This window comes from Grammomys surdaster, unplaced genomic scaffold (assembly GCF_004785775.1).
Source record: "Grammomys surdaster isolate TR1022 unplaced genomic scaffold, NIH_TR_1.0 369, whole genome shotgun sequence".
NCBI lineage: Eukaryota > Metazoa > Chordata > Mammalia > Rodentia > Muridae > Grammomys > Grammomys surdaster.
In genome coordinates this window covers 2,206,582-2,226,766 of record NW_021604788.1, presented here as the reverse complement: position 1 = coordinate 2,226,766, position 20,185 = coordinate 2,206,582, and the positions used below count along the sequence as shown (strand labels likewise).

General features: G+C 38.3%; 1 pseudogene; it reads left to right on the top strand.

The window, feature by feature from the left end:
• Positions 1-222: 222 nt before the first annotated feature.
• Positions 223-1,164, top strand: LOC114631949 (annotated as a pseudogene).
• The last annotated feature ends 19,021 nt before the right edge of the window (positions 1,165-20,185 follow it).

Sequence of the window (20,185 nt, the reverse complement as noted above, 5' to 3'; positions counted from 1 at the left end):
CTATTATTGCTTTGAGGGCAGATCAATGGAGTATCCTAGCATGCTTGTGATTTTAATGAGCAGCATTGCAAGATAGAACAAAGGGCAAACATTTATTTAAGTGATAGGAAAGTTTACTTGATTAGCATTAGCATTAGGGGCAAACAAATGAAATAATGTGACAATACAAGAGAATATTTTCCTTTTAAAATACACTTTTACGAGACCGATCGGAACTGGACTTGGGAAGAGAGGCGCGGAGTCAGGCAGAAAACTTGTTGGAGAGGAGTAAAGAGCCGCTGCCTCTCCTCCTCCACTCCGCTGCGCTTAAGGGGTTCCCTCCGGCCTTGCGATTTATTTTTATACCTGCTTTTTATAGAGAGAAGTATATATATATTTTTTCTTCTTAAGAGAAAATTCCTGTTCCAAGAGAAAATAAGGCAACATCAATGAAGGAGAGAAGAGCCAGCCAGAAATTATCCAGTAAATCTATCATGGATCCTAATCAGAACGTGAAATGCAAGATAGTAGTAGTGGGCGACAGCCAGTGTGGGAAAACCGCGCTGCTCCACGTCTTCTCAAAGGACTGCTTCCCCGAAAATTACGTCCCTACCTTGTTTGAGAATTACACTGCCAGTTTTGAAATCGACACACAAAGAATAGAGTTGAGCCTGTGGGACACTTCAGGTTCTCCTTACTATGACAACGTCCGTCCGCTCTCTTACCCAGATTCTGATGCTGTACTCATTTGCTTTGATATCAGTAGACCAGAGACTCTGGACAGTGTCTTAAAAAAGTGGAAAGGTGAAATCCAGGAGTTTTGTCCCAATACCAAGATGCTGTTGGTAGGCTGCAAGTCTGATCTACGGACAGATGTCAGCACATTAGTAGAGCTGTCAAATCACAGACAGACTCCTGTGTCATATGATCAGGGGGCAAATATGGCCAAGCAGATCGGAGCAGCCACTTACATAGAGTGCTCAGCTTTACAGTCAGAAAACAGCGTCAGAGACATTTTTCACGTCGCCACCTTGGCGTGTGTAAATAAGACAAATAAAAAACGTTAAGCAGAACAAATCACAGAGGGCCACAAAGCAGATTTCACACATGCCTAGCAGAACAGAACTCTCAGCAGTTGCTACGGACATACGAAAGGACAAAGCAAAGAGCTGCACTGTGATGTGAGGCTTCGCCATCTATAATGAGGACACGGGAATCTAGTGTAAAAAAAATTAAAATTAAAAAAAGCAAGAGCAAAAGGAAAAGATGGAGTCAAATGAAGTGCACAGCCAAAGTCACATAGACACAGGCTTAGGAGGCCCTTGAAGGGATACCCACTTTTCGGAATCCTGTCCTTAGTTTCGGCATGTAGACCAAGTGGTGAGAAGCGAATCCGTTGAAGAGTTTTGTGTGACAAGAAGTGTGACTTGAAAAATATGCCAAAAACAAAGGGAGCTACAAATCAGCGAGCTCAAGAGAAGTGGGGGTGCGCCAGTACCTCCGAGAAGAACATCCATGCTCTGAATGGTGCTTGAGTATTTTCGGTTTTGTGTTTGTGGTTTTGTTACAACCTATTCGTGGATCTCTACTTTGATTTAGTTTTTCAATGTTTTAATCCCCTTGTCCAAAAAGTATATATTAGTAGACCGTCCTCGTTGGGGAACTCGCACTGTGACCTTAGCGTTTAGTTTTCTAGAGGATGCGATCTAATTTCCTCCTAGCTCATCATTAAAATGGAAATTGTACTGGGACCCGGTGGGATTCGAGAGGAAAAACTTGATGCAGCTTTGAAATCTTGACTTCCTGAAGGTCGCTGCTGCGCGAGATGGTTTGAAAGCAAGGCTTACGAAGCCTTACAAGATGCGTATGTAGGCCAGCACTACAGAGATTGTGTAGATCAACTAGAAGAGAGTGTTGCTTTTTTATTCTGTCTGATGGTTTTGTTCATTCTTGTGATTGTCCTTAACAAGTGGTAAATTGTTCAGTGTAATATTTTTTGTGCACTGTTTAGAAGAGAATGTGTGGCTTTGTTTTTCTTTTTGCCATCGTTGATGAAAAACGAGAAGTCAAATAAAAGATGTCTTCGTCTGATGTGGTAGTGTGATTAAAGAGCAAGCAGGTGGATGCTGATTTCACCAGGAGAGACCTTGAATGAAGGGGTAGTAGTAGCGGAGAGCACAGTTGGTGAATGGGGCTGCCTGGAAGGAAGTGATACTTCAAATACCCAGAGCAAAAGCACTCGTGTCTGGTGATAGTGCCCACAGATTGGCAGCAGATGATAGTGAGTTGTTTTCTAGTGCCACTTCCTTCAAAGGAATGTTGTTCTGGCAAAACCTCCATTTGCCCATGCTTTAGAAAACCCCAGATTGAAAAGAAGCCTATAACGTCTGCCCTGGTATGAGCCTAGGGTGTTTCTCAAGTGACTGCTAAACCTCACTTATATCATACACAGCCAGGGCCAGGTGAGAGTAATAATCAGCATTTAAAATAGTTGACAGGTTTCTCCTTTTGAGCAGTTCCTTTCAGAGATCAGTTCTGATCTTTTAGAGTTGGTGCTTGTTGAAAACAAGCTTTTTCTTTCCCCAATGATGACGCTTCATTTTTGAAGCGTTGAAGCTGTGTCTCCATTAAACTAACTGGCAGAAGGGGATGTTAAGGTAATTACAACACTCAGTTCTGTGTCTTTACAAGCACTTTGTTTTGTCTCTGCAAGAAAATGCCATTTCAGTCATTTCCCATGAAACTCGGACGTTTTACCAGCATACTATGCTCTAACTGGTACAGCGTTATGCTTTGGGCAGTATTACAAAATCGCTGGCAAGTGCTTTCTGTATTTAAATATTGTAAAAAGAAAATAAGTTATAACTGTTATAAAGCAGAACTTTTGTTGCTTTTTTTTTTTTAATGTTGAAGTCACTTTGTATGTTTGTTTGGTCAGTGTTTCCACAGTATTTATTAAAACGTATGGGTTTTTTTTTTTCTTCAAATAAAAAAATAACCATGAAAAAAAAATACACTTTTACAATAATGTCGAATTAATGTATTAAAATAAATTAATATATTCATAAGCTAAACATCAAAATTAGAGGCTGTAGTTATTAATCTGATGACAGTGCTGAATATGATAAAATTCTGTAAAATAGATCCCTTGATAAATAAAGTAATATCTATTTTAAATAACAAAAAGTTTCACATTTACAGTTAATAGTTCCATAAAACAGTGCAATGTGTTACTATATACTGTACTTCTTATGCTTTTAATTGAGAGTATATGTAACAAAATTTAACATGAAAACATTAAAATTTTTTAATAATATAAATTTAGTGTACAGTACAATTGAACAACATGCGTTATGAGTAAAAGGAATGAAAGTTGACTCACATTATTATTTGCATTCATTAATGTAATAATTTTGGCATTTCAATAATTATAAAACTGATATAGACATTAATAAACATATTGACTTAAATATACACAATAAAAGTTAATGTGTAATTAGTATTAAAAATCCTTAACATTTAATATAAATAAAATGATTGAATATGAACCACTTTCGGTATTAGAGATTTTAGACATACTAAATTCATAATAGTTCTTGAAATTTACTACTTTAAAATATATTTCAAAAGAATTTACACAATTTCTGAGAAATTGGATTGGAATGTCACTGATAGAACTTCACAGAGTTTTTTGTCAAGTGCTACATGTTTCAATGCACATATGTAGCCGTCTATGGCCATGGACGAACTGGGTTCACCTGAAAGTGGGGCTAGAAATGAAAAATGGAGACGGAGAGGCAAGAGAAGTATGAAGCCAAGACAAAGTTTTCTGATCAAGGCTCGAAGTTTAATATTCACCTCTTCTATTTAAAGGGAAAGCCCCACCAAACCCATCCTTCGTTTCAGCCAGAGAACCCATGCTTTGTCTAAGCCAGATTACATCTCAAGGCAAGCTTAGCGGGCAGTATATTCTTCTAAATTCCTGTATGAAGTTGTATGTGCAGCCAAGGTGGGTAACTCCATCTAGGTCCTATTATTAGATCTATTGTAGTAAACAAGGTCTTTCTGGTCTGGTCAAGAATGGGGTGTAGAACACACACATACATAGATATTTTTCTCATATGCACAGATTAACTTCAAATCGAGTGAATACCAAGAAAATAAAATATATCATCTTCACAATCCTGGGACCTGTATTACAATAATTACGGAACTGAGCTATAGCCCAGCCCTTGTTTATATCCTTATTTCTTGAATTGCTAAATATGTTATAGCTTTGTTATTGGATTCCCTCAGTAATTCAAATGGTATAAATATATTAATGATATTTTTTATTGTGAAAAGTTTATTTGCATTAATTAACTCCTTTTTTTCCACCATCATAAGAGATACACTTGTCTTTGTGAACAGAGAGAAAACATTTTGGAATGGACAATCTGATTCTACTATTCATTAAAGAAAAATTGAAGTCTTAAAACAATCCAGTGCAACAATTTTCAGTAGTACAATCCAGTGCAACAATTTTCAGTAGTCCTATCTCCAGTGTAACCCAGCAAAACATTCACATATGTTAAGAAATTCTAAATCCCAAACTGCAAATTATCATTTTTTCCTAAAGGTTTGAGCCAATGAGCCTAAAGCAACAGTGGTCACTACCTTTCAGAACGTTAGACATCATGATTGACAACAGAACTAAGTGACTAAGTCACTGGATCAGTCACTGTCTGCCTCCATGCCATCATGGGCTTTGGGCTTCTCAGTTCATAAAATTAAACAGATCACTTACTGGAGTGAGGGCTTTGATTTTTTTAACTCATTTATTGTTCTTTTTTTTGAGTTTTTTTTTTAATTTCTTTTTTTTTTTTGAACATGAAATGCTTTTTTATAGCATGTTTTACAAGGGGAGGGGGTAAGAGGGTCCAGGTGGTGGAAAAGTACAAAATCTTCTTGGCCTGTGCCTTGAAACATGTCATGGTCTATATGGTACACTGCCTTGAAATATGATCTACCTGCAGTTCTTCAGAAGATATGGTACACTGCTTGAGTTATGGTCTCCCTGCTATTCTTAAGAAGACATGGTACTCTGCTTTGAGTCTATCTGCAGTTGCTAAGCAGGATCTTGCAGCTGCCAACCTTCAGAGGACATTGTGCAGGTGGGGAAAGGTAGGGGGTAAGGGTAAGGGCGAGGGTCCTGGCTTCTGGCATCTCCCCCTTCTCTGTTTAGTTAGAGAAGGCTTCTTATGTTCAATCCCAACTATGTGAGTTTTGAATTTGGATGTCTAATTATGGGGGGTCTTAGACAAGTTCACAACCCCAAAACACTGATGTGAGACGAGTCACATCGATGGTCGAAGGCTTTAGGCTGTCGACGATGGGCAACGTCAAGGGACTCTGATGTGGGTGAAAGGAGGGTGAGAGCCCTGTCTTAGGCCATGTAGGCTGCACCCACTCCCAGCACCACGCACTCCTTTTCGGCTGCATTGGGTGGGCCCCTGGGAAGTGGACCTACAATAATCCCGTCATTGGGCTAACTCACAGCCATCCTAGTCTCTTGTAAATGTTCAAGTTACCAACCATTTGTCAGTTTGGGGTGTAATATTGTCATAAAGGAAGGCTCCCCAATGTTAGCGGCCATATCAAGGGTGGCCTTGGTTTAGGAAAAAGCCAATTTTTGTTGTGGTGATCAAGAGGCCAAGCTCTCTAGCGAGAGAAATGAGGGCAAAGCCAGGCATACCAGGAACCCTTCTGGAGGGCGTGGAAGTCTAGGGGTCGACCGTAGGGGGAGGCAGGGGAGCTGACAGCTGTGTCAGTCTCCTGCGGAGTCACTTCTGGATCCTCTGCAATTTTCAGCTGATGGTAATGAACTTCAACTGCCTTCTTGATGGCAGCATCAACCTGGTTCCGTGGACGACAGGTCACGGGCGATGATGTCTGTCTTGCTCAATCTTGATGTTGTGCGCACATCCTCTCAATGAGGGTCCGTCCGGATGGGTCCGTGCCTCGAGCCCCACGTCTGGGTGCCACTTGGCCCGACCGGCAGGTCCTGGTTATTCGTGGGGGCGAGGAGGACTGGAACCTACTATTCTTCAGAAGATATGGTACACTGCTTGAGTTATGGTCTCCCTGCTATTCTTCAGATGATATGGTACACTGCTTTGAGTCTATCTGTAGTTGCCAAGCAGGATCTTGCAGTTGCCCAGCTTCAGGGGACCTTGTGCAGGTGGGAAAAGGTAGGGGGTGAGGGTAAGGGCGAGGCTCCTGGCTTCTGGTCCATCTGGGTTAGAACTTCTAATAGCAGGCATCACGGGTGATTCAATTTTACCTGGAAAGAAAAAAGAAGGGGATTCTCAGGGAGATTTCTCTTCCCTGGATGTAAATTGTTAATCATCGTATTTATGATTGGGCCTGGCTTTGTGAGGGTATCTATTTTTTCCATTAATATTTGTGGTAGCCGATTAGCTGTGCCTTCTGTGGTATTGGGCAGGCATATCAGTCCTCGGCTCCATAAGGGAACTGGGACTGGGGCATTCCCTTTATGGGTATGAGGGTCCTTCCCCATATCTGTGGCAAAGTTTTGTTGGTCTTGGTGGTGCCCAAGGTCACCAACATGGTCAGCAAGAGATTTGCCATGAGCTTTCAGCTTTAGAGAGAGAAAAGTGAACAAGGCATGATGGAGAGTATTTCAGGGGGACTCCTTCTGAGGGGGTACCGTTCCCCCTCTTTTGTTTTTAAAGCCAATTTTTCAGAGTTCTTGTAAAATCAGGGCAGAAGCGCCAACAGTTGCTCCTTCCACACTCAGAGAGTCATGAAGGCCTTATTTAAGGATATATAAATCTATATTAATAATCTTTTGTCAAAGGACTTTTATAGCTCCACTGACAATTAATCAGACTATATGATATATCGATTAGAAATAGCTTTTTCTACTTTTTGTGAGATTACCTCTTTTTTGTCAATTAACTGTTGAGGAAGTTAGGGTTTACCTCTCTCTTGAGAATATTGAACAGAGATTTAAATTCTTTTGTGGAGAGCTTAAAATAGTATCTTAGCCAATTTTCATCTCCTAGAAACTTTTGAAATTAATTTAAAATAAATAGACTCCCTTTTTTTTTAAAATCCTTTATCTGTGTGGGGTTTTTATTGGGTATTATACGTATTTACCTTTCAATGTTGCCTCCTTTCTCATTCTCCCCCCAAATCCCTTATCCCCTACCCCTTCCTCCTAATTTTTGTGATGGTGTGCTCCAAACATCCTCCCAGTCCCATCTCCCTGCTCTCGAATTCCAACACAGTAGGGGATCCAAACTTTTGGGGACCTTGGCCCTCCACTTTCACTGGAGTCTAACAAGGTCACCCTCAATTCCCTATACAGGTGCTTGAGTCCCTCCCTTTGTGCTCTCTGGTTGGTGGTTTAGACTTTGGGAGTTCTGGTTGAAACTTTTGATGCTCCTTCTAAAAAGGACCAACGCATTCATACTTTGGTCTTCCTTCTTCTATGTGAGTTTTATGTGGTCTATATGAAGATTCTTAGAAATTGTGAGCTTTTGGGCTAATATCCACTTATCAGTGAGTGCATACCATGTATGTTCCTTTGAGATTGGGTCATCTCACTCAAGATGATATTTTCCAGCTCCATCCATTTGCCTAGGAATTTTGTGAACTGATTGTTTTTAATAGCTGAGTAGTACTCCATTGTATAAATGTACCACATTTTCTGCATCCATTCTTCTGTTGAATGGCATCTGGGTTCTTTCCAACTTCTGGCTATTATAAATAAGGCTGCTATGAACATGGTGGAGCATGTGTCCCTGTTGTATGTTGAAACTTCTTTTGGGTATATGCCCAGGAGTGGTATAGCTGGGTCCCTAGGTAACGCTATGTTCAATTTTCTGAGATACCGCCAGACTGCCTTCCATAGTGGTTGTACCAGTTTACAATCCCACCAACAGTGGAGGAGTGTTCCTCTTTCTCCACATCCTCGCCAACATGTACTGTCACCTGTGTTTTTGATCTTAGCCATTCTGACTGGTGTGAGGTGGAATCTCAGTGTTGTTTTCATTTTCATTTCCCTGATGACTAGGGATGCTGAACACTTCTTTAGGTGCTTCTCAACCATTCGAGCTTCCTCAGTTGAGAATTCTTTGTTCAGGTATGTGCTCCATTTTTTAATAGGGTTCTTTGATTGTCTAGAGTCTAATTTCTTCAGTTCTTTGTATACCTTGGATATTAGCCCTTTATCAGATGTAGGGTTGGTGAATATCTTTTCCCAATCTGTTGGTTGCCGCTCTGTCCTATTGACTGTGTCCTTTGCTTTACAGAAGCTTTGCAGCTTTATGAGGTCCCATTTGTCAATTTTTGGTCTTAGAGCACTGGCCATTGGCGTTCTGTTCAGGAACTTTTTCCCTGTGCCTATGTATCCCAGGCTTTTTCCCAGTTTCTCTTCTATTAGTTTCAGTGTGGCTGGTTTTAGGTGGAGGTCCTTAATCCACTTGGAATTGAGCTTTGTACAAGGAGATAAGTATGGATCAATTTTCATTTTTCTACATGCTGACCACCAGTTGGACCAGCACCATTTGTTGAAAATGCTATCTTTTTTCCATTCGATGGTTTTAGCCCCTTTGTCAAAGATTAAGTTACCATAGGTATGGGGGTTCATTTCTGGGTCTTCTATTCTATTCCACTGAGCCTCCTGCCTGTCTCTGTTCCAATACCATGCAGTTTTTATCACTATCACTTTGTAGTACAGCTTGAAGTCAGGGATGGTGATTCCTCCAGAAGTTCTTTTATTGCTGAGAGTAGTTTTCGCAATCCTGGGTTTTTTGTTATTCCAAATAAATTTTAAGATTGCTCTTTCTATCTCTGAGAAGAATTGAGTGGGAATTTTGATGGGGATTGCATTAAATCTGTAGATGGCTTTTGGCAAAATAGCCATTTTTACTATATTAATCCTTCCAATCCATGAGCATGGGAGATCTTTCCATCTTCTGAGATCGGCTTCGATTTCTTTCTTCAGGGGAATGAAGTTCTTGTCATACAGGTCTCTTACTTGCTTGGTTAGGTTCACACCAAGGTATTTTATATTATCTGTGACTATTTTGAAGGGTGTCATTTCCATAATTTCTTTCTCAGCCAGTTTATCTTTTGAGTAGAGGAAGGCTACTGATTTGCTTGAGTTAATTTTATATCCAGCCACTTTGCTAAAGTTGTTTATCAGGTTTAGGAGTTCTCTGGTGGAAGTTTTGGGGTCACTTAAGTATACTATCTTATCATCTGCAAATAGTGAGATTTTGACTTCTTCCTTTCCAATTTGTATCCCTTTGACCTCCTTGTGTTGCCTAATTGCTCTGGCTAGGACTTCCAATACTATATTAAATAAGTAGGGGGAGAGTGGGCAGCCTTGCCTAGTCCCTGATTTTAGTGGGATTGCTTCAAGTTTCTCTCCATTTAGTTTAATGCTGGCTACTGGTTTGCTGTAAATTGCTTTTACTATGTTTAGGTATGGACCTTGAATTCCTGACCTTTCCAAGACTTTTATCATGAAGGGGTGTTGAATTTTGTCAAATGCTTTCTCAGCATCTAGTGAGATGATCATGTGGTTTTTTTCTTTGAATTTGTTTATATAATGGATTACATTGATGGATTTCCGAATATTGAACCAACCCTGCATTCCTGGGATGAAGCCAACTTGATTGTGATGGATAATTGTTTTGATGTGTTCTTGAATTCGGTTCGCTAGAATTTTATTGAGTAATTTTGCATCAATGTTCATAAGGGAGATTGGCCTGAAGTTCTCTTTCTTTGTTGGGTCTTTGTGTGGCTTAGGTATGAGTGTAATTGTGGCTTCAAAGAATGAGTTGGGTAGTGTACCTTCTGTTTCTATTTTGTGGAATAGTTTGAAAAGAATTGGGATTAGGTCTTCCTTGAAGGTCTGATAGAATTCTGCACTAAAACCGTCTGGTCCCGGGCTTTTCTTTGTAGGGAGACTTTTAATGACTGCTTCTATTTCTTTTGGGGTTATGGGACTGTTTAGATGGTTTATCTGGTCCTGATTTAACATTGGCAACTGGTATTTGTCTAGGAAATTGTCCATTTCATCCAAATTTTCCAATTTTGTTGAATATAGGCTTTTGTAGTAGGATCTGATGATTTTTTTAATTTCCTCAGTTTCTGTTGTTATGTCCCCCTTTTGAGTTCTGATTTTATTAATTTGGATACTGTCTCTCTGCCCTCTGATTAGTCTAGCTAAGGGTTTATCTATCTTGTTGATTTTCTCAAAGAACCAACTCCTGGTTTTATTGATTCTTTGGATAGTTCTTTTTGATTCAATTTGGTTGATTTCAGCCCTGAGTTTAATTATTTCCTGCCTTCTACTCCTCTTGGGTGTATTAGCTTCTTTTTGTTCTAGGTCTTTCAGGTGCTCTGTCAAGCTGTTAGTGTATGCTCCCTCCAGTTTCTTTTTGTAGGCACTTAGAGCTATGAATTTTCCTCTTAGCACTGCTTTCATTGTATCCCATAAATTTTGGTATGATGTGTCATCATTTTCATTAAATTCTAAAAAGTTTTTAATTTCTTTCTTTATTTCTTCCCTTACCTGATTATCAAGGAGTAGGGTGTTGTTCAGTTTCCATGTAAATGTGGGCTTTCCATTCTTTTTGTCATTTTTGAAGACCAGCCTTAGACCATGGTGATCTGATAGGATGCAGGAAATTATTTCAATTTTCTTATATCTGTTGAGGCCTGTCTTGTGCCCAATTATATGGTCTATTTTGGAGAAGGTACCATGAGGTGCTGAGAAAAAGGTATATTCTTTTGCTTTAAGGTGAAATGTTCTATAGATATCTGTTAAGTCCATTTGGTTCATAACTTCTGTTAGTTTTACTGTATCTCTATTTAGTTTCTGTTTCCATGATTTATCCATTGCTGAGAGTGGGGTGTTGAAGTCTCCCACTATTATTATGTGAGGTGCAATGTGTGTTTTGAGCTTTAGTGAGGTTTCTTTTATGAAATTCGATGCTCTTGTATTTGGCGCATAGATATTCAGAATTGAGAGTTCATGTTGGTTGACTTTTCCTTTGACAAGTATGAAATGCCCTTCCTTATCCTTTTTGATAGTTTTAAGTTGAAAGTTGATTTTATTCGATATTAGAATGGCTACTCCCGCTTGTTTCTTAGTGCCATTTGCTTGAAAAATTGTTTTCCAACCTTTTACTCTAAGGTAGTGTCTGTCTTTGTCACTGAGGTGGGTTTCTTGTAAGCAGCAAAAAGCTGGGTCCTGTTTGCGTATCCAGTCCGTTAGCCTATGCCTTTTTATTGGGGAATTGAGTCCATTGATGTTAAGAGATATTAAGGAGAGGGTGTTGTTGCTTCCTGTCATTTTTGCTAATAGTGGAGACATCGTTTGTGTGGTTATCTTCTTTTGGGTTTGATGGAAAAGGATTATTTTCTTGCTCTTTCTGGGGTATGATTGCCCTCCTTGTATTGGAGCTTTCCTGCTATTATCCTTTGTAAAGCTGGATTTGTGGGAAGATACTGTGTAAATTCAGTTTTGTCATGGAATATCTTAGTTTCTCCGTCTATGGTAATTGAGAGTTTTGCTGGGTAAAGTAGCTTGGGCTGGCATTTATGTTCTCTTAGGGTTTGTATGATATTTGTCCAGGATCTTCTGGCTTTTATAGTATCTGGTGAGAAGTCAGGTGTAATTCTGATAGGTTTGCCTTTATATGTTATTTGGCCTTTTTCCCTTACTGCTTTTAAAATTCTTTCTTTGTTTTGTGCATTTTGTGTCTTGATTATTACGTGATGGGAGGTATTTCTTTTTTGATCTAGTCTGTTTGGCGTTCTGTAGGCTTCTTGTGTGATTATGGGCATCTCATTCCTTAGGTTAGGGAAGTTTTCCTCAATAATTTTGTTGAAGATATTTACTGGCCCTTTAAGTTGGGAATCTTCACTCTCATCTATACCTATTATCCTTAGGTTTGGTCTTCTCATTGCGTCCTGAATTTCCTGGATATTTTGAGATAGCAACTTTTTGCATTTTGCATTTTCTTTGATAGTTGTGTCAATATTTTCTAAGGTATCTTCTGCACCTGAGATTCTTTCTTCTATCTCTTGTATTCTGTTGGTGATGCTTGTGTCTATGACTCCTGATTTCTTTCTTAGGTTTTCTATCTCCAGGATAGTCTCCCTTTGTGATTTCTTTATTGTTTCCACTTCCATTTTTATGTCCTGGATGGTTTTGTTCAATTCCTTCACCTGTTTGTTTGTGTTTTCTTGTAATTCTTTAAAGGATTTTTGTGTTTCTTTAAGGACTTCATCCTGTTTTCCTGTGTTCTCCTCAAGTTGTTTGATAGTGTTATTTACTTCCTTCTTGTAGTCCTCTAGCATCATCATTAGAAATGATTTTAGATCTGGTTCTTGTTTTCCTGGTGATATGGGGAGTTCAGGACTTTCTAATGTGGGAGAACTAGGTTCTGATACTGGCAAGTACCTTGTGTTGCTGGTGCTTGTGTTCTTGTGCTTGCCTTTCGCCATCTGGATCACCTTTGTGCTATCAGAGCTGTCTCTGACTGGGGCCTGTCTTTCCTATTATCTAGGTTGTGTCAGAACTGTTTGGGATGGGTTTTGCTGCTTGAGTTAGAGATGAGGCCCAAGATGTGCTCGGTGCTCAGGTGGAAACCGGAAGGGGCCGGGGCTCCGGGTCAGGAGCAGATTCCTGGATCCCAATGAGTCCCAGTGGGTCCCAGTGGGTCCCAGTTGCTCCCTGATTGGGGGCGAGCACTGCCACCTCCTAGCCTAAGAAACTGCTTGAGCTAGCTTGAGCCACGGAGAGCCCCGCTCCCTCTAGGTTCTGTGAGATTGGGTGCAGAGCTGACTCCCGGGATCTGCTCTGGCACAGACCGGAAGGAACCCACGCTCCGGGCCCTGGAGTGAACTCCTGGGTCCCAGTGGGTCCTAGCCACTCCCTGTTCGGGGGCAAGCACTGCCACCTCCTAGCCCAAGACCCTGCTTGGCACAGAGGTCCTGCGAGCCCCGCTTCCTCTGGAGTCTGTGAGATTGGGTGCAGAGCTGCCTCCCGGGATCCGCGAGTGCTCGGGCCCCGACAGGATGGAGCCCGCTCCAGGCCAGGAGCGAATTCCTGGGTCCCAGTGGGTCCCTGTTGCTCCCTGTTTGGGGTGAGTGCTGCTTTTTCCTTACCTGGGATGCTGCGTGAGTTCAAGCTCCTGGGAGTCCCTGTTTTTCTTGGTTTTCTGCGGTTGGGTACGGAGCTGCTGCCTGCGACCTGCTCTAGGCTCGGTCCCAAACCGGAAGTCCCCCCTCATTTATTGTTCTTATAAAAAGTAAAATATCAACATATGCCACTATGTGAGTGAGATGGAACTGTAAAGAGATAAATATCTTACAGCTGACACTTTGGATTTTTAAGTCATCTTTCAATAAAAGACTTGGTAAAAGTTTAAACTACTAGTCATGCTATAAAAACCTGACAGGTGCATCCTTGACACATCAGGACACATAAACATTTAGCTAAGTCTAATACAACATGATAATGTTATGATTTGAAAATTATTCCCCCTAATTTATTTTCATTCTTGGATATTTTGCATCTAAACTTTTTCATATTAATGATATTATTTAAAATTTTAACATATTCATTTAACTTGCAAAGTGTATTGAAGTAAATGAAAGAAAAATTATTTAAGGAATATTATTAAATTATGGAAGGCCCCAAAGGTTATAGGTGACATGACTACTGTTGCTCCAATAACAAGCCCAAGAGGGATCTTCCAGGAGCCCACACGGCACAGGAACTGAGGAACAGCCTGTAACAAGATCCTTCTGGTTTCTATCTGTATCCTATGTGCTCTGGAGACAACACAGCACCATAACTCTCTGAACCCAAAACCTGCCCAGAGAAAGCTGGTCTCCCAGGAGTGCGGACACACCTTAGATCAGAGCTCTCCAACCCCATAACAACCCAGTGAGAGCTGGTCTCCAGGGAATGCTGAAAAACCTCAGATCACAGGCTCACACGAGGGACAAGCCTCAGTCAGAGGTAGCAAGGTCAGTAAACACCAGAGATAACTAGATGGTGAGAGGGAAGCTCAAGAACCTGAGCAACTTGGCATCATCAGAAACCAGTTCTCCCAACAAAGGAAGCCCTGGGTATCCCAACACGCTGGAAAAGCAAGATTCTGATTGAAAATCACATCTCATAATGATGATGGAGGACTTTAAGAAGGACATAACTAACACCTTTAAAAAAATTACAGAAGAACACAGGTAAACAGCTAGAAGCCCTGAAAGAGGAAACACATAAATCCTTTTAAGAAATACAAGAAAACACAATCAAACAAGTGAAGGAATTAAATAAAATCATCCAGGTTCTAAAATTGGAAATAGAAGCAATAAAGAAATCACAAAGGGAGACAACACTGGACATAAAATCCTAGGAAAGTGTTCAAGAGTCATAGATGCAAGCATCACCAACAGAATACAAGAGATAGACGAGAGAATCTCAGGTATAGAAGATGCCATAGAAAACACTGACACAATAGTCAAAGAAAACACAAAATGGAAAATGTTCTTGACCCAAAATTTCCAAGAAATCCAGACAAAATGAGAAGATCAAACCTAAGAATAATAGGTATAGAAGAGAGTAAAGATTCCCAACACAACGGGCCAGTAAATGTCTTCAACAAAATCAAAGGAGAAAACTTCCCTAGCCTAAAGAAAGAGATACCCATAAACATACAAGAAGCCTACAAAACCAAAAGTAGATTGGACCAGAAAAGGAATTCGTCTCATCACATAAGAGTCAAAACACCAAATGCACAAAACAAACAAAGAATTTTAAAAGCAGTAAGGGATAAAGGTCAAGTAACATATAAAGGCAGACCTATCAGAATTACACCAGAATTCTCAACAGAGACTCTAAATGCCAGAAGATCCTGGGAAGATTTCATACAGAACCTAAGAGACCACAAATGCCAGCCCATGCTACTATACCCAGCAAAACTCTCAATCACTATAGACAGAGAAACCAAGATTTTCCATGACCAAACCAAATTTACACAATATCTTTCCACAAATCCAGCCCAACAAAAGATAATAGATGGAAAACTTCAACTCAAGGAGAGAAACTATACCCTAGAAAAAGCAAGAAAGTAATCTTCTTTCAACAAATAGAAAAGAAGATTGCCACACAAACAATTCCACTTCTAACGACAAAAGTAACAGGAAGCAACAATCACTGGTCCTTAATACTTCTTAACATCAATGGGCTCAATTCCCCAATAAAAAGACATAGACTGAGAGACTGAATACATAAACAGGATCCAGCATTTTGCTATGTACAGGAAACATGCCTCAGTGACAAAGAATACACTACCTCAGAGTAAAAGTCTGGAAAAAGAAATTTCAAAGCAAATGGTCCCAAGAAACAAGCTGGAGTAGTCAATCTAATAGCAAATAAAATTGACTTCCAACAAAAAGTTATCAAAAAATAAGTAAGGACACTTCATACTCAACAAAGAAAAATCAACCAAGATGAAATCTCAATTCTGAACATCTATGATCCAAATTCAGGGGCACCCACATTCATAAAAGAAATTTTACTAACTCAAAGCACACAATGCACCTCACAAAATAATAGTGGGAGATTTCAACACAGCACTCTATTCAACAATGGACTGATCTTGGAAAGAGAAACTAAACAGAGATGCATTGAAACTAACAGAAGTTATGGACAAAATGGACTTAACAGATATTTATAGAACATTGCATCCTAAAACAAAGGATATACCTTCTTCTCAGCACCTCATGATACCGTTTCCAAAATTAACCATATAGTTGGTTACAAAACAGGCCTCAACAGATATAAGAAAATTGAGACATTCCCATGCATCCTATCAGATCACCACAGACTAAGGCTGATTATCAATAACAAAAAAAGAACAGAAAGCTCATATACACATGGAAGCTGAAAAACTCTCTACTCAATGATAACTTAGTCAAGGAAGAAATAAAGAAAGAAATTAAAGACTTTTTAGAATTTAATGAAAATGAAGACACAACATACACAAATTTAGGGGCACAATGAAAGCAGTGCTAAGTGGAAAACTCAGAGCTCTGAGTGCCTCCAAAAAGAAACTGAAGAGAACATACACTAGGAGCTTAACAGCACACCTGAAAGCTCTAGAACTAAAAGAAACAAATGCACCCAAGAGGAGTAGACAGCAGGAAATAATCAAACTCAGGGCTGAAATCAATCAAATAGAAACAAAGAGAACAATACAAAGAATTAACAAAACTAGGAGGTGGTTCTTTGAGAAAATCAACAAGACAGATAAACCCTTGGCCAGACCAACCAGAGGGCACAGAGACAGTATCCAAATTAACAAAATCAGAAATGAAAAGGGAGACATAAAAACAGAAACTGAAAAAATGCAAAAAATCATTAGATCCTACTACAAAGGCCTACACTCAACAAAACTGGAAACTCTGGATAAAATGGACAATTTTCTACACAAATACCAGGCACCAAAGTTAAAACAGGATTAGATAAACCATCTATTGTTCAATATAGTTTTTGCTATCCTGAGGTTTTTTTGTTATTCCAAATGAATTTTAGAATTGCTCTTTCTAATTCTATGAAGAATTGAGTTGTAATTTTGTTGGGTATTGCGTTTAATCTGTAGATTGCTTTCAGCAAGATGGCCATTTTTACTTCCAAAGCCTGACAAATACAGAAGCAGATGCTGACAGCCAACCATTGGACTGTGCACAGGGTCCCCAATTGGGTCCTCAATGGAGGAGTTAGAGAAAAGACTGAAGGAGCTGAAGGGGTTTGCCACCCCTTAGAAAGAACAAGAATATCAACCAACCAGACCCCCCAGAGCTTCCAGGGACTAAAGCACCAACCAAAGACTACATATGGAGGAACCCATGGCTCCAGCCGCATATGTAGCAAAGGAGTGCCTTATCTGGCATCCATGGGAGGAGAGGTCTTTGGCACTTTGAAGGCTTGATGCCCCAGTGTAGGGGAGTTCTAGGGTGGGGAGGTGGGAGTGGTTGGATGGGTGGGGGAACACCCTCATATAAACAATGGGGAGGGGAAATGGGATGAAGGTTTGTGGAGGGGAAAACAGGAAGGGGGATAACACTTGAAATGTAAATAAATTAAATAACCAATAAAAATTTAAAAAACAGATACAAGATATAGAATATTTTACAAGCGTGGGGCTACAGCTTGATGATACCTTCAATTTTTTTTTTTACTAAAGTTTTCTGTCATTTAGAAAAACATTTATGAATTGCAACTTTAATCATTTACTTCTAGTACTTTACAAACACAATTTGAAGGCCCTATCCAGTGTCTGTTTTCGTTTTTGTTGGTATTTTGTTTTGTTTTCTGAGACAGGGTCACTCTGTGTAGCCCTAGTTTACCTAGATCTCATTATGCACATCAGGCTAGTCTTTAAATCACAGAACTCTCCTTATACCTGTGCCCAAGTCTCAGATAAGCTGTGAGACACTAACTATTCAGGACACTAATTAGTTTCGTATAAAAGCAACTACTCAGTAACAATGTGAGCAAGTTTTACATATTTTAAAATACTAAGTTAATTTCAAGAACTATTATTAACATAATGTCTCAGGAATGTTAAACAATAGCTGAAGTAATTTTTCTTCTATGTTTTGGTTTACATTAAATGGCATGGATTTTTAATATTAATTATGTATTAATCAATTTTGTGTGTAGCATATAAGCTTTTTTTTTAACTTTTACAAATTCTTTTTGAGTTTCACATCATGCATCTCAGTCCTACCCATCTCCCTGTCCTTTTCCTAACTCCTCCACTAGGGACCTTGTGCTCATTCCAATAGTTGGCTGCAAGCATACACATCTGTATTGGTCAGGCTCTGGCAGAGCCTCTCAGGAGACAAGAATGTCAGACTCCTGTCAGCAGGCACCTTGTGTCTGGGTTTGATAGTTGCATATGGGATGGATCTCCACGTGGGGCAGTCTCTGAAAGGCCTTTGCTTTAGTCTTTGTTCATAAGACTTTATATATAATTTATATACATTAAACAATCTAGAATTACAAGTAGAATACTATAATTATGTCTTTATTATCTGCTAATATTGACCTTTTGAAAAATTCTTAGTTGTTTTCTGTCAGTAGAAAAGCATTTTAAACATCCAGAGACCACCCCAACTTTGAAAATATTAAAAGTTTTGAGTTGGTACATATTTATTAATTGATATACTTTATAGTTTCAAAATATAACAGATATGAATTATTAAAATAGTTTACCATTTTTACAGAATTTTTAAAATGCAAATATTTACATGTAAGAATATATGCAGGGCAATATAAAGTTGCAGAAAAGTAAAAGCATTACATAATAAAAATTTAAATGCCAAATCTTTTTATAATTAAAATAAACATAACTGTATCTATTTTATATAAACTATATACTCAAGGCATATTTACAAGGAAAACACTAGGATTGTATCCTCATTTTCTGTTAATATCTAGTTCATGGGAAAATATATAAGTATAGATTAAGAGCATTCATACAAATTAATGAAGTAACATTTTCACTTATAAAACTATTTTACGTATACTATAATCAAATAGCATATAATACATTTTTCTCATTTAAAGCATGTATAAAAGGTGACTTGATTTATATATGTATATAATGTAAACAATTACATTAAAATAGATATATAATGAACTATAAAGCACATATATGATAATATAAACTAAAGAGTATAAATATAAAATAAAAATCAGTAAATTTTAGGATGTAACTGAAAATGATATATGTTTATGAGAATAATTTTCTCTAAGCATTTTTCATTCATGCAAACATAAATGATTATCTCTTAACAAAACCACCATTAAAATGAGCCAACAGTACACACGATATAAGTAAAATGGTATGAATTAGGAATTAATACAATTAAAATTTCAAATACTATTAAATAATTGAAAGCATCATTGTATTTTATTTTCAAAGAGCTTATGCAGAAAAGATAATATGGTATGATCCTATGTATATGAAATTAATATTTTATTTTAGAAAATTTGTAAGAAAATTTTGATAAATTATACTTGTTTTATGAGAGCATATAACTGATTTTATAAAAAAGTGTTTAAAAATAGTTACAAAAATGAAAAACATATTTTATAACATATGTGATGATTACTATATAATTTTTCACAATCATACTTTTAAGTAGTTATTGAATGCATAACAAACATAATGAAAATAAAATCAACTAAAATATACATTTCACATATACTTATATGCATATAATATAGACATATTTACAAAATTAGAATAGAATATAATGATAAATTATATGATTTATGAGTAAAACATTTGTCAGCGGCTCACCTCTAGACTGAAAATTAAGTCCTTATCTAGGTTTATTTATATATAGCAGCTGATCCATACAAACTGCCCCCCCAATACTACCCACAGCCCTCCTCTTTACCTAACCTATCTGGGTCTGTAGATTGTAGCTTGATTACCATTTACTTAATAGGTAATATCCACATATAAGTGAATACATACCATATTTATCTTTTGGGGTCCAGATTACCTCACTCAGGGAGGTTTTTTTCTAGTTTTATCCATACGCCTGCAAATTTCGTGATGTGATTTTTTAACAGCTGATTAATATGCTCCATTGTGTAATTGTATCATATTCCTTTCTCTAATTTTTTTGAGCAGGAACATATAGCTTGTTTCAAATTTCTAGCTATTATATATTAAGCCACAATAAATACAGTTGAGCAGTGTCCTTGTCATAGGATGGAGCATCCTTTGGCACTTGAGGTAGATCAATTTTCAATTTTCTCAGGAACTCCCATCTCTATACTGGCTGTACAAGTTTGTAGTCCCACCAACCATGAAGAAATAGTTCCCCTTGCTCCATATTCTTGCCAGCATGAGTGATCACCTGTGCTTTTGATCTTAGCTATTCTGACATGTATAAGATGGAATCTCAATGTTGTTTTGATTTGCATTTCCCTGATGGCTAAAGATATTGAACATATCTTTAAATGTTTCTCAGTTATCTGAAACTACTCTGTTGACAATTCTTTGTTTATATATTTACCCCAGTTTTAATCATACTATGTGAGTTTTTGATATCTACTTTATTAAAGTCTTTATAAATTTTGGATATT